This window comes from Tamandua tetradactyla, chromosome 8 (assembly GCF_023851605.1).
Source record: "Tamandua tetradactyla isolate mTamTet1 chromosome 8, mTamTet1.pri, whole genome shotgun sequence".
Lineage (NCBI taxonomy): Eukaryota > Metazoa > Chordata > Mammalia > Pilosa > Myrmecophagidae > Tamandua > Tamandua tetradactyla.
In genome coordinates this window covers 55,355,761-55,371,502 of record NC_135334.1, presented here as the reverse complement: position 1 = coordinate 55,371,502, position 15,742 = coordinate 55,355,761, and the positions used below count along the sequence as shown (strand labels likewise).

The 15,742-nt window shown below is 35.5% G+C and overlaps 1 protein-coding gene across 3 annotated transcripts in view; it reads right to left on the bottom strand.

Moving 5' to 3' along the window:
• Positions 1 to 15,742, bottom strand: part of GRM5 (glutamate metabotropic receptor 5) — a 543,390-nt gene that overhangs the window by 323,423 nt on the left and 204,225 nt on the right. The gene's annotated exons all lie outside the window — the stretch shown is intronic.

Here is a 15,742-nt window from a genome sequence, read left to right as displayed (position 1 = left end):
GGAAATCAAACCACTAGGATACTAGCTTAAGAAAAAACAAATAAAACACTGGTGCCAAAAAGAGAACCTGAAAAGAGAGTGTATAATTTAAATTTAATGTAAGAAGTCTTATTGTGAGTTTCAATGGAAATGGATTACTTATTTAATAAATTATGCAAGTTATCTGAGCATCTATGAACCTCCTACTGCAAAGATGTTAAAAAAAAAAAAACTGGTTCCATTAAATGAGTAAAGGTAAAAACAAACTAAAGCCTCTCCTGGATTTTCAAATAAATCTTTTTGAGCAAAGAAGGAAACCCAGAAGCTATAAAATAAAAAAACCATATTTGACTTATTACATAAAATGTATGACAAAAATTAACACAATGAGACCCCCAATAAAGTAGATTGGGGAAAACGCGTGTGCAATGATTATAAGAGCAAGGAGAAATGTGTGGAAGAGAACACCCAAAGTTCACATTAGAGAACTGGGATAAAAGCAAGGGAAGATTAAAAGGGAGAGGAGAAGGAAGAGGTAAAGTAAAGCCAAAAGCAACAATGGAAAAAATGGGTGGATATGCATTAGCGTGAAGTCTATCTATGAAAATAACTACACACATCAAAAAGGGAAAGGACATAGTGCAAAGCCTCCAAGATGAAAATGACAAATGGAAACAAAGATTTGATTTTGGGATTGGAGTTTGGACAATATTCTTAAGTTTCTTTTACATCAACAAAGTGTATAAAATATACTGAAAATAAACAAACAAAACAGATTCAGGAATTCAAATGGAGAGAAGTTTCTATGCATTTATAAGTGTGATTTTAGACAACAGGAACCATAGAAACTACTTCAGGGAAACTCCCATGTAGAAAAGGCCACCACTATGAAATTTTGTGTCCCTGATTTTCAACGTCCCACCATCCCAGCTCAGCCCACCCCAGCCCAATAAAAGCTCAGGTGTTCTTTCACCTAGAACCAGCCAAACAAATGTGCCTCCCACGGTAATCAGCGTTGAGGGACAAATACCACCTCTACATAACTTCTAATGAGTTTCTTTAGAATGTTTGATTGGCAAGTGCTAAAAAACAATGTTAGTGCATATTTTATGAACATTTTACATTTTTTATGTATGCCACTAAAAGTGGTTGTTAAATCATTCTAATTGCCTGAAATTTTTTTCCCTTGAAATTTCAATATTCTGGTGAAAGGTCTAGCAGGACAGAAAAGTTTAACTTCTGTCTTTGCAAATAATGCAGATTTCATTTATAACACTAAGAGAAATTAAATGAGAAATCTGGAGTTTGGGGAACAAGAGAAAGTGTCCATGCAAGTGTAAGGAAACTGATGCAGCCCCATTACCAAGAGAGGAGAAGGAAGCGGCAGAATGAAAGCAGAATCAATGCTGATTTACAACAAGTTTACCTTAGAGAAACTTTCTTGAAATTCCAACTGCATTTCTCAGCAATAGAAGTGAAACTGTATGTATTTTAATTTAGCTTATACTTTACTTCTATGTTGGTTTGTTTTTATAACAAACTGGGCATATCAGAATGACAGGGGATTTTATTAAAATATGCACGGCTCTAAGTACTAACCAATTATGACACTGGAGCTCCACCTGCTCCAGGTGAGGCTTGAACTCAAACTCGGCCTTGCTCTGTTCACAATGTCTTTTGGAAGAATTAGAATAATTACGAGTCAAACTCACTGAGTCAGAATCTAGACTACAGGTTACCACGAGAAGCAGAAGGGATAGGGAGTGGGAAGTTGGGAAATAAAATGTTCATGGTTCCTATTTGGAATGACAGAAATTTTTGGTAATGTATGGTGATGATGATAGTGCAACATGAATTGGATCAGCCTGAAATATTTATCTGAATGTGATTAAAAGGGGAAACATTGGATTGTATATATGGGATAGGATAAAATTTTTTAAAAGAAATCCATGTAACTACATAAAAGAAACAGTGAATCCTAAGTTCATAACTATGGTTAATAGAACAATTATAAAAATGTGCTATCATCAATTGTAATAAACGTTCCACAGTAATGTAAGGTGGTATAGGGAATCCTGCATTTTTTGCATGATTGTTGTATAAATCTGCAACTTCTCTAAGGAATATTATATATATATATGTATATGCATATATATGTATATGTATATATATACATATATATATATTATATACACACACCTATATATATATATAGGTTTTTGATCCTACTCGGAGGTTCTTTGGTATGAGGTCCAAGACTGATTTTGTGAGTGCAAGGAATTGTGAAGATATTGATGGAATAACGCAGTCTCTGGTAGTACTGATTTTACCCTTGGTGAAGAACCACTCTGTTATTGAGTTTAGCCACCTAATTTGATTACAAATCACTCCCTAAAAGGTGATAAACTATGAAATACATTTCATTCATTTAAATTTAAAACAGAATGTTTTCTGAAAATATTGGAGCATTCTCAAGAGTATATTTAGAGTCATTGTTGACTCATTTATCTCTCTTTTTTCCAACTGTTTAAATCTTATTTAAACATCTAATCTTTTTTTCCTTCACATTTTGTCACTAGTCTATGCCAGAAGTAATCTAGTGTCTCCTGTTCAACTCTGTTTTTCCTCTGTTCCATCCTATTAAACACACACACGTATGCACACACATCTTTTTACAACATCTTTTTTTCTTTTTCAGAGGACTTGCTGTCATTTAAGACCCACCTGCCTCCCCAGCATCAGTCGTCAGCGTCAGACTTTTTCACTCCTTCACTGGCTCCTTAACCTGCCTAAGCACTGTGGAGCCTTCCTTGATCCTTCTCCTGCCTTCACCCAAGTCAGATTCAGTCCTGAAATCTAGGTTTGAAGATGAAGATCTATAGTTTCTCCAGCTGAAATTGCTACAACATGTGATGACTCCAATACAACTTTTAGCTGCCCACAGCTACTATTTCCTACCTGACTGTTTCAATCTGAAGTCCAAGCCCTTCCCTTTCCCAGTCTTTCTCTCATATCCTCCCTTCCTCCGCTCAAAGCATAGATATATGAAGTCATAGAATAAGCACATCTTCTGAAATCTCTATTTTTTGTCAAAGATCCTTGAGAAAAGAGTATTTATATCATAGTTCGAAATATCATTTTCATGTTGTATCATACACCAACATTTTGTAAAGGGAATACACAATATACATCACATTTAACTAAAACTAAAATGTAACTTTGAAGTATATAGGGCTATATGTTACATCTAGTCTGTTCGGCTCTATGCCCATTCACCCTATTGGTTTACAAGCTTGCTTTCTCCCACCTACAGGGACACTGAAGGAAACAGGCTGACAGCTGTGTTGCCCTATCACATCCAGAGCCTTAATGGTGTGTTTTCATTAAGGGCTGGGTTTATGTTTAGCTATCTTTTGATGCAATAAAGAGCCAAGTATACTGTTCTTTATACAGTAAGTGCTCAATAAATAAGAATAATTAACCTATACATTACAACTCTAAATATAAATTCCTAGAGAACACTGTGATGGAATAGCCATTTGCTAACTTACTTGTGGAATCAGGTTCAACTGGTCACTCGTAGGTAGCCACATATGAGTTCTAGATATATTATTGCAGGGTTTATTTAGTAATTGCTAGTGATAAAGATGTTCTGATTACTTATGCTTTGCTATAATCTAGTCACTGTAATGTCAAATACTTCAATTGCTTAAGGGAAATACTAGCATGATGTTGTATTTGTATTCACATTGGTTCAGTATCTTGTCCATTTCATAAGTGAATTTTATCACTTTAAGAATTAGGAAAAGAAGTAAACAAAATGAAACAAAACAAAACCACAATGCAAAAAACCAACCAACCTGTCATTTGTTTGGAATAAACAACAACATGGGACCATTACACAAAAAGACAAAAATAAGTTATGGAAGTGACTGAATGATTGATTGAAAGAGATAATTTACTAAGGGGTTGCTTTCCTAAATGGGTGTTAAATATGTGATGGAAGGGCCTGTCTTCCTGGTTCCAGTGTTTTCTGTTTTCTTCTTGTTCCTATGGTATGACTGACAGTGGTTCGTGTGGGTGACACCCAGTAGCATCACCCTCATTGAGTTTTAGCTGCACCTTTCAGGAAGGATTCCCAGCGAGTGGCTTAGATACCTCAAGGTAGGCTTTCCCGTCTTAGCTCACCAGCGCCCTGGAAAGGTAACTACTGCTTCCTGTTTCTGGCCAGTTATCCACCCACCAGCCTCTGCATGTTGAACGTGGATAAGCTCTGACCTCGGAGTACCCTGCAAACTTCTCCACCAACCAGTGGGTTATATCCACTCCTTCTCTGATGAGGTCTGAATCCCAGGCTTGGGGAAGGGGCTTCCTTTCAACTTTGTTCTTTCCTTGGGTACTCTTCCTTAGCCAAGAGTATCCTTTAGCATTTGCCTTACCCCTTTATAATCTCTTGTTACAGATAACAATTCTCTATTTTATAAAAACACTAACTAAAACGACAACATTAAAATAGGGGTTAGGTAGTTCTTTTCCCTTCCTTGCTAGTCCATTATAAGAAATGTACATTAGTCTATTGACAAAACCTGTCCACATCAAACAGTAAGTAACCTGGATTCTGTACACAGTTACAGTGGGATTGTGAGAAGCCCAGCATGCTGCAGCATGCTCCACTGCAGCCTCATGCCACAGCACACAGAGCTGCTGCGGAAGGGTGCTACTTGCAGCCACTGAAGAGTAAGCCTTAAGAATGCACAGTCAGACTCACTGTTGGAGAATTTAAAATGGCAGAGGATTAGTTGCAGGTTTGTGAGGCACTGATCCAGGCCAATTGCAGAGGAGCCCCACTGTTCCTGTGAAGCATGCATGAGCCCCCAAAACCACCCTCAATCCCCAGAAAGCCCAACAACTCACAGCACACGTCAACAGCTGTATAAAAATAATCTATGTTCTAGACTCTTGCTTAACTGTATATTTTTAAAAGTATCTAAAGTAGTGTACATTCTGTTCTTTGACTTAGGTTACTATAATTATCAGACCACTTGGTTTAGTTAAATTTGAATATAATAGCTGAATATGATTTGGCCAAAATTTACAGGCACACGATTCAAGACATGAAAGCAGATGATGACAGCTGTGAGATCATCTCCCTCCTCAGCGGTCAATGAAGAAGGCTACCAAACTGTGACCTTCCCACCAATGCTTCCAAATCTGTTAGTTTAGACTAAAAATAACAGTTCAGGACACTTCTGTGGTATTGAGAAGAATTAATACTGTAGTGTTGTGAAATGTTGTAAGATTTTTGTATTGAGAGATCAGTGGCAGTAAGACAAGGTGTCTTGTAAATTAAGATTTTAAGAAGTGTATTTAAATGTTTCAAAATGACTCTCTTGGAATTATGTAGATCACACTAAAATTTTTTATATCATTATGTTAATAAAAACTTATTGGCTGTAAAAAACAAAAAAAAAACAAAAAAAAACAAAAAAAAAACACTAACTAAATAATGGTAATAACCTGGGATTCATCTCATCGAAGTTTAGTCTGCAGGATAAAAGTACCTAGTGGCAGAAGAAAAAAATTACACTGAGTTTGATTTTTACCTTTCTGTTAGGAAAATCCTTGACTTTGTTAATTAATTCATAAAAGAGCACTAGCTCAAGCAATGGCATGGTCCAGGTGCACTGCAGAAGGAAATGACTAAAACTGAGCTATCTGGAGACAAATTCAAACTCCAAATTACCCTTGTTTGCCCATAGATTTCTTCCAACTAAATCCAGCACAGTGTCTGGGACATAAGTAGATACTTACAAATGTTCTTCAATAGCTGAATAATTGTGATCTATGTATTCTTTCTGCCCATAGCATAGTCTGAATAAAAATCTCTATATTTTTATCTGTAAGACTAGAGTGACAGTATTAAATAATGTATTTAGTTCCCAGAATATTTTAAAATATGGCGCAGACCACAGATAATACTTTTGTGATCAATCATACATAGCACATATATCTTTAAAAATATTCTCCCCTCACCATACATTTTCATGCTGACCCTGTGAGATAAGTCATGTGGGTAAACTCATTTTCATTTCATGAAGTCAATTCAGCAAACTGAATTAATTGTCTCTCATGTTCCAAGCATTGGAATCTTCCCTAAGGATAAGATGTTAACACAGTCCATGTGCTAATAAAACTCAAAGTGCAGAGATGAAGGCAAAGAGTTGAAAAGACTCAATACTACAGTATGATAAATGCTGTGCCATGGGAAATACAGCATGAGGTTGAAATACATAAAAGAGATATCAAATTAGACAGTGGAGCTTCCTATCAGAGTTGGATCAAAGAGGAATGAAGAAGACTGTTCCAAGCACAGGGAATAGCATGGATTTAGGCTGAGATATGAGTTATCATACCAGATTTCTGAAATTGGATGAAATTTTAAATAGTCTACATTGAAACTGTTTGGGAAAAGTCACAGGAGAGATAGGTATTGTAAGTTGAGAAACAAGGAAGATATCACAGGTTAATAACTTCTTCACAGCTAGATCATGCTGGCTTGACCTGAGATTGAGATCAGGTCCCTTTATTTCTGACCCAGTGCTCTTTCTCCTACACTATATTGCAGTCTCAATTGAAAGAGGGAATAGAGAGAGGGCCAGATGCTCACATCAATCTAAATGAATTTGCTCTGGCCCCACGTTTTCTTCAATTTGCTAGATGTGGCAGCAGTTAACAGATGAAAAGAAAGTGAGAATTCCTTTTTGCATCTTCTCTCAAATAAAAATTTTCTTTAGAATTTCAAATAAAATGTTATTTTCTCTATAAAAAACTTGAAAAATAAAAATTTGTTGTCATGTCTTGATAAGATATTAGAAAGACAAAGCTCGAAAATGTGCAGAACTAGTTAATTGAACCACTCTCCAATAAAAATTCACCTCTTATTTGCCAATTCTGCTATCAGGTCAGAGTATTGAAGAAACCAGACTTGTTTTCTTTCTCTTAGAAAGAAACAAAGCCTTTTGAAGCCTCCCTTTAGAGCATGCAGACATGTGTCCATGTATGTTCATGGTCTTCCTTGTCTTACTGCTTTACTAATCTTGAAATTTGACTTTTCCCACTGCAAGTGATTAGTTGATTGCATGGTAAAGCTTCATAGAAAGTGTGTCATTTCCATCCTAATGTGTTCTGGGAAGGCCAAAGTTCAACCATTTGATTCTTAGAGCTCTGATAGAAACCACTTTTCTAAAAGCATAGGCAATCTGTCCTGGGGAATTGAATATGCTTTCTACCCCAGGACTTTTAGTCGGCTTTCTTGCAGAGCAGCATTCATTGAGTCTGTTCTTCTACTCTGTGCTGGGCTGAGACACCTGACTTTTATTTACGGTGATTGGAGTTGAAGAGCACATTTTCCACCTCTGCATTTAATTGCCAAACTTGGTTTTTCCTCTGCATGTTCCCAAATATCTATAATGTGTTAGGTAATAACATCAATAAAATGCTGTCCATGCTTTCAAGGAGCTTATATTCTAATGGAGAAGAAAAATAGAGAAATAAAAGAGAAATGAAAGGTCACAGAGGCTTTAAGAAAGTCCTACGGGATTGAGGAAGGCTTCATAACTGTTGAGGCAGGTTTGACATGATAAATCAGACTACTGATAAAGGAGAAGAAGCTGATAAAGGGTAAAGGAGAAGATGGGCGTCCCAGGGAGAAGACAACGAAGGTGATACTGTGAACTTGGTTATGTTTGGGGAATTATAAGGCCTTTGAGAAGAGAAAGGTGGAGACTTGGTGGTGAGGGATAGAGGCATATCAGTGGGACTATTCAGGATGCGTGTGTCTGATTCACCAATTGGACTCATGCTTATTAAATATTTTATACATCACAGTATAATGGAAAATCATTATAAATTGGCAGATTAAAGCCATGTTTTAAAAGGCCATGTATACCAAATTTGGGATTTTAGATGTAAAGGCAGAGAGGAGTCAACTAAGATTATTATGCAGAAGGATGACACATTTGTCTCTTTAAAAACAAATATGGATAGAGGGAGGAAAAACAGGGAGCTTTTAAAAATCCATGTTGTCAGTTCTATTTGGCAAATGAGAGGAGTAAAAATAACTTTATTAGAAAGATATTCTTTATATCCAAACAAAACATTCCATACTAAAGTCAGTATGCTTATTCTTTCATTGTAGATAAAAATTAAATTACTCAGGGTTGAATAAAGAGTGATTCAGTTAAAGGTGAGTAAAGTGGTTCAAATGCATTATCTGTTCAAGTTGTTTTGAACATTATGTTCAAAGATACTGATGTCAAGAAAAGGCACTCCTTCTTGGCCTCATCTCCACTGGAAACACTGCACTCAAACCTGTACCCCTACCTATGACTATACAAAAACTGCCTTGTCCCTGTGACCCACCAGGATCCCTTAAACCTCAAGGAGAATTGAAAGAAAAGTGGAGTTTCTGTTCAAACCATGAATAATATTACTGAATAAATATTTAAAGCTTAAGTCCTGACACATTGTATAAGTAAGCAGCAGAGCCATCTTCCCTGATGAAAAACTCTAGATTAGGGTTCTGCAAACTTTTCTATAAAGAGCCAAGTAGTAAATACTGTAGACCTTGTAGGCCACATGCTCTCTGTTACAAGTACTCAACTCGACCATTTAGCACAAAAGCAGTCACAAGCATTACATAAATTTAGGATGGTGTTACAATAAAATTTATTAGACAACAAAACAGGAGGTGAGCTAGACTTGGCTCATGGTTTGCCAGCCCCTACTTTGGAGTGATTTATCATAGTGTCCTCCAACTAATATTTTATGCTCATAAAATAATTATCTACATTTTCTGTGAATTCCACCAAATCATACTAGTCTTCTAGAGAACACTAGCAAAGCACCACAGTAAAACATTGTTTGCTTTTATTTCTCCACAAATGTTTGCCCATACTTATATAGCAACTTAAATTTTTCTGTTCCCTGAAAACGAAAAGTGTTTCCTGGAAAAGTAGTAGCACTACTCAAACAGTCCACTTAATTATTGCATTTTTTGGTTTAAAGGATGATGGATTGCTCCAAGTTTTATTTATCTTACTAAAACAAAATAAAACAAAAGCCCATAGGAGATCACTCTTTTCAAAATTACTCTTAATTCCTTTGTTGTCTTTATTAAAAATAGTGTATCTTAGTAAAAGGCAAAAATAAATTAATATTTTATATACCATAAATATCAACTTTATAACTGAAATTAAGGAGTATCTAAGATCCAGGCTGCCTTCAAGGACCCAGGCTGCCTTCAAAATTCTCTCTGCCACTGAGCAAGTTAGTTGTCTCTGCCTCAGTTTTCACAGTTATAAAGTGAGTTTACTAATAACAGTTTCTAAGAGGATTGTTATGAAAAGCCAATGGATTAATAGTGGAAAAGCATATATTTGGAACACAAAGAACACTCTAGAAAAAGTGATCATAATCATACAATTATTTTTTAAAAATTTAAAATATCATCTAAGTAATCAGTCCCAAAGCTAAAGCTGCCAGAACCCTGTGATGTGCAGATTCCTTTAAAGCCACAATCCTTAAAATGAAGACTCCAGTCTGTTTCATCTCTTACACAGGAAGCTCCTCCATCCTTTGACCTTGAGGTCTTCTGCTCTTCTCTTGGGCACTTCCAGTTGGCAGACTCACAGCACCTCACAGTGACAGGTTTCATTTAAATTTCACCTACGCATCCAGTAAGCTTGAGGCAACCTAACATGTCTGAGCTTCAGATTCTTCATCTCTAAAGCCAAGCGATCTATCAACCTCAGAAGATATTTTAAGAGATAGAAGATAATCTCATCCTTCACGCCTCACATTTCAACAGAGATAGTGGAGAGGAATTTCAAGTCACCAGGAGGGAAAAGCATGGCAGGCAATTGCACTTCATCACCTCCTTCCCTCCTTTACTGGGAAGAAGTGACTCACTTCACTGGTTAGACTGGGAGTATTAGGGCATGGGTGACTCAGTCTTTCCTTTTTATGGAGCAGTCTGTCCTCTGAACATAAGAGTGCTCCTATTATCGTTCTGAAAGCTGCCTAGTAAAGCTGAGAGAGTCCTGTGATCGTCTGGCTTTGCCTGTGACTCTGGATGGCAGGCAGTGCTAGTAAGGCCATTTGGTCACAAATCAAAGACTCGGTCTCTTGTTAACTAATATACATTAATGTGTGCATCTCACTCCTGTTGGTTTTTGACTTGAGAGCAGGGCTTCTGTCTAATCAGCCTTTAACACCCTAATAGTGAGTGTCCATTGCAATACTTGAATGACAGTAAATGTGCAAATGTGAAATTTGATGTTATGTTAAGAACACATTTTCCCCATTATAGTGGAGCCATATTTTCCTGTCCCCATTGGTTTTATAAGCTGAATTAATATAAAATAAGATAATATATGAAAATGCTTATTAAAATACATTTTTCCATTTTTCCACTGTCCACTGATAAGTTCTTTGCCAATACACAGGCATACTCCTTCCTTAGTTGCTTTCAAATTTACAAAAATATGATTTTCCCATTTTCAACTTTTAAATATGCCTTACCATGGCCCTGACATATCATTCGATTTCTGTTTCAATTATAGACCTGACCTTCTCAGCTTACTACCTCCAGCTGTGCTTTAGATGCCACCTCCTCCACATTTTTAGAGAATGTATACTATTAATTGTTCCCTCTCTCTCATTTAGTAAAACCCTTTATTCTACATGCATCCTAAAAGTAAGCAACCAATCAAACAAACAAACCTTGGTGACTGGCCTTTGTATATAATATATAAATCCCATGAGTCATAAAAAATAATTTAAGAATATAACTTAGAAATGTAAAATTTTAGTATTGTCCATAAACCCATAAGCAAAGTCAAATTCAAATAGCATGTGGAAAAATATTTGTAACACATGTCAATGGACTAGTTTCCTTAATTCATAGAGAGCTTTTATAAATCAATAAGGAAAAATAAATGGAAAAGAATGGAATAAGTGCATCAATAGGTTTGTAGAAAATAGAAATACGTATCACTTTTTGACACAAGAAAAGATGTACCATATCACTCAGCATTAAAGAGCTACAGATTAAAACAGTATGCTGATGTTTTCCATCTATAAGAATAGCAGAGATCAAATGATTTTATAATACCTGTTTTAATGGAGATGTGGAAATATAAGCAGTTTGTTTCCACCATACAGCTTCGATCATGGTTTATTTATCATAGTCATAGATTAGCTTTTTGGAAAAGATAAAAATACTATGTTGAAAACTTCACTCCTCACTTCACATTTGCTTAGGGTATATAGTTTCATCATCCTCTTTTTCTTCTCAGTTTAACTCCTCAAACAGTGCCCTCTATGCTCTGGGTTCATTTTCTCACCAACTATTCACTTCTCAGCCACTTCATTCTTAATCTGCCTTTGTCACTCCATTCAGCTGTCTCTTGTTAAATCATCAATAACCTTCACCTACATCATTCCAAAGGCCTTTTCAGTACAGTACTCTTTTTACTTGCTATCCTAGAATAATTGTGACATTGGTGACCTCTCATTCTCATCCTTTAAACATTCAATTCCATTGACTTAGATGACAATACTCTCTTGATTTTCTCCTCTGGATTTGTCTTCTCCTTATCTCCTTTTTTAAAGGTACTTATTTTTTCCAGTCAATACTGTTGGGGTCCTTCAAAACTAAGTTCTCAAACTTCCTCTCTTTTAAGTCTGTGCACATGTGGCTTCACTTATACCTATATATACAGATTACATAGAGGATCCACTCATTTCTGTTTATCTACTACATATTTCTTTTGTGCTCCAGGCTTACAAATTCTCCTGCCTTCTTAAATACTTTTATATTTGAAAGGCACATCAAGTCAACTTGTCCAAAAATAAACTCATGACCTGTTTTCTAACTCATATTGGATTCCTTTCTTTGTTCATTATCTCACTGAAAGGTATGAACAACCATCTTGTTAAGCAATATAATCCGGAAGTCATCCTTAACCCTTTCTTACCTTCCATAATATCCCACAGATCAGCAATTCCTGCAGATTTTAAACTTCCACATAGCTCTAGGTCTGTTACCTTCTCACCATCCACACTGCCTTAACTCTTTATATTAATAAATTTTTTCAAGGCAATTGGTCTCCCTATATCTACCTTTCCTCTTCTCATCCCTTCACCCTCCAGGGTTACTTTCTGAAAAATCTCATCCATCTTATTCTCCCAACACCCCCCAAAATATCCTGACCTATAATAAAATACATGTCAGAATATTACAAGGGCCTCATACAACATCTTCTGGGCTCCTTTTTGAACTACTTTCAGCATGCTCCCCTTATTCTCTGTGCTTGAACCATACCACTGAGAGAGATTTACATATGATCTGTAGTAGATGCATCTAAACAACTGGTTGTTTATAGATTGAACAATACACTTTCTTACCTTCCAACTTAAATGCAGGTGAGCAGAAAACAAACTCCAGGTAAAGTGGGATGTAATTTGGCTAACTTTGTTTGCATTATAAGTTTGTCACAAAAATCTCAACTATTTTCAGACATTTTAGTAGGTCTCTTCAAGTTTTAAAGGATAATCCCATACAACAAAAAATAAAGCAAAACTCAGCAGAGCTTATCAACAAACGTAGAAACATATCTACATTGCTAAAAGACTTCTCTTTGTGATACTCAGAATACCACTAGGATAAAAATCTGTGCCATCTTATCCATACTAGAACAACTGTTCGTAATTCTGTTGGCAAAGTCATTTAGTAAGCTCTTGTCCTTTCTGTTTGAAAACTATTAATTTAAAGTGACCTCCTAGAAATGCTAGGATTATAATTCCCAAATACCTTTGAAAGTTAAACACTTGAATACTGCCTGGTAACACTTGTCATAACAAAGGAGAGAGAACCTCAACTCAAAAATACACATAGCTTTAGTTAATCATAGACATGATAAACAGATCCTTAAAGAGTTAATTTGTTAAAAATTCATCCCTATTTCTGAGTATTAATTCCAATTCATCTTCAGATGTATAAATCTCAAATAACATATCTCAAATAATGCTTTCACAGTTCTGGATCTAAGACACTGCGTTCCATTCTCAGAAAAACAAGCCCCTTTAGAAATGTCATTATTGCCCATCTTGCTGTCAGGGATAAAGCATTTAGCAAGACTTTTTCAGGGACCTGAATAGGACATTTTTATTGTCAATGAGACTAAAGATTGCCCACAGATCAAATGGGAGTACCCAGTGGCCAGGTTTATATCACTTGAACATTTTACTGATGGTGCAGTACAGATGGTGAGATACGTTGAGGGGGAGCTTGACTCTGCATCAGAATTGTCTTAATCTTGACAAATGATTTAGTTGAATGATCTATTAAACTGGCTGGCCCAAAAAAGCTGGAATGATTTATACATAACTACAGCTGTTTAACTTGGGAAATTCTGGTAAGTTTCTGGATACAATTTCTCTTCTCATAGCTTTGATTTCTGGTTCCTTAGGATCCTCCATTCAAGTTTAGAGTGGGGAGAAGGAAAAAAAGAGGAGCAAAGTGAGAGATTAAGAAAATAAATGTAAATGTAATTTTTTTAAATTTTTTTTAAAACTTTGAGCCATTTATTTGCTTATTCACATCGTCATCATCATGGACTATGTTTACAATGAAATGACCTCACCTGTAAATGTAATTTTTTAAAAATCTGAATAAATTAAGAGGAGATACAGGGTGAACCGAATAGAAATTTCTTAGGAGGGAACACAGATAAATAAGTGCTAACTCAAATCCAAATAATCTAGGATAGGTTATTTATAGACCCAGGGTATATGCAGAACCAGGGTTTTTCTATCAGATTATAACTTTGATGTTGTTTCTACAATGTAGGAGTCAGGCTGGTAAAGAAAAGCGCTGGGTTCTGAGTAATAGTTTTTGGGCTCTTGTGTGACTTAAATACCTCAGTCAGACTTTTGCAGTCTCAATATCCTCATTTGTAAAATGAGAATGAGTAGATGATCATTTTCACAATTTCAAGCTGAAATTCCCATTTGCAACTATTACATTTTGCTTTTTGTGCTCACTACTCCAGGAACAGGAATACTTTAAACTGAGAAGCAATAGAGAAGAATGCTAAATGCTGAGTTTTTGGAGTTAAACAGATTTATTTTTTAAATCTTGCTTTCACAAAGCACAAATATACCCTTGGCTATATCACTATTACTCAAAATTTATTGACTCTTAGGTCCCTAGTCTGTAAAATGGGATGATAATAGTATTCAGCTAGAGCTATTTTTTTCATAGTACTTTTACCTTCTACCCAACTTATTATATGTAAGCTCCATAAAGTCAATAATTATCATAACTATTATTATTATTATTGTTCATTGATTTATCCTAGCATATTAACACATAGTAGGTACTCAAAATATTGGTCAAAAGAATGATTAAATGAAACAATATATGTAAAGTGCTTGGCATAGTATTTGACACATACCATTTAGTAAATGGTCCTGGTTTTATTAATGCCCACAGTTCCATCTCACTGGAAGTAGGAGGGATGCTTAAAGAGAATACAAAAGGAACCAGGGGCCATATTATTGTTTCCAAATATTTAAAAGACTGTCACATGTTGTTTTCGAAGTAAAAAATATGAGCCAAGATGTGGAACCATAGAGAGACTTTTAAAATGCAGTACAAAGAAGACTTTTCTAATAAATTGCTCAGAAATGAATTTAAATGGGGCACAAGTAAATGTTGACTTGCTAATTAGCTAATCAATGAAGGGACTCAAGAATTTGATTAAAGGTTATAAATCTATTATTCCAAAATTACATGATTTGGAAAGAACTTCTCTTTATACACTATATACAGAAAATATATTCTGCTGCTAATAATAAAAACATACACAGAAAATGGCAAATATATTAAATGCCAATCTGCTTTCCTTGTGTACATATGATCAAAAAATAATTTACTTGACAAATCAACCATCAGGCTGAAAAATAAATGCTACTGTTTTTCTTACTAATGTTAGCAACAACAGCAGGTAGGAGCTGTAGAATACATTATCTCCCATTAGGGAAAATAAAAACTGCTTAAGGTCTAGAAGATTTGCTTAGTTTCTTTCTCTCCTATTCTTTACACTCTATGACTTTATACACTACACTTTTGAATGTAAAAACATTGACAATTGTCTTGTTACTGGGTTTGTGAAACTAACTCCTAACACTAGAGATTACAGTAGACAAAATGCATGACATTGATGAAGACAGAATCTCACTCAATATCATTTTTTATGAAAGATGGGTGGCCTTACACAAAACTAATACCATCAATCTATTGTCATCAGATCTAACAGAACAAAATTAGGTACATAAAATGGCTGTCATAAAATGTAGCCAAGCAGGAACTAAGGCTGATCACAGAAGGTCTGTTAAGCATTTGAAATATGAAAGTAGCATGCTTTCTTTAACAAGCCATCAAAAGTTTATTACAAATGGGCTGGCTTTTCACTTTGGACAGAAATATTGAGAAAAATGTAGTGGTTTCAATGGCTTTCTCTGTTCTTTAAATTGGCTGCCTACCGAGAAAAACTATCTGATGCATGATAATTTTCAAAGGTATTGAATAGATGAAGCTTACCTGCCAGTGATAAATCCAAATGTGGTTACCTCAGGAGTGAATTGCAGTCATACATTCACAATTAGGTGTCCTTTTACTGATTCAGCAACATCAGCA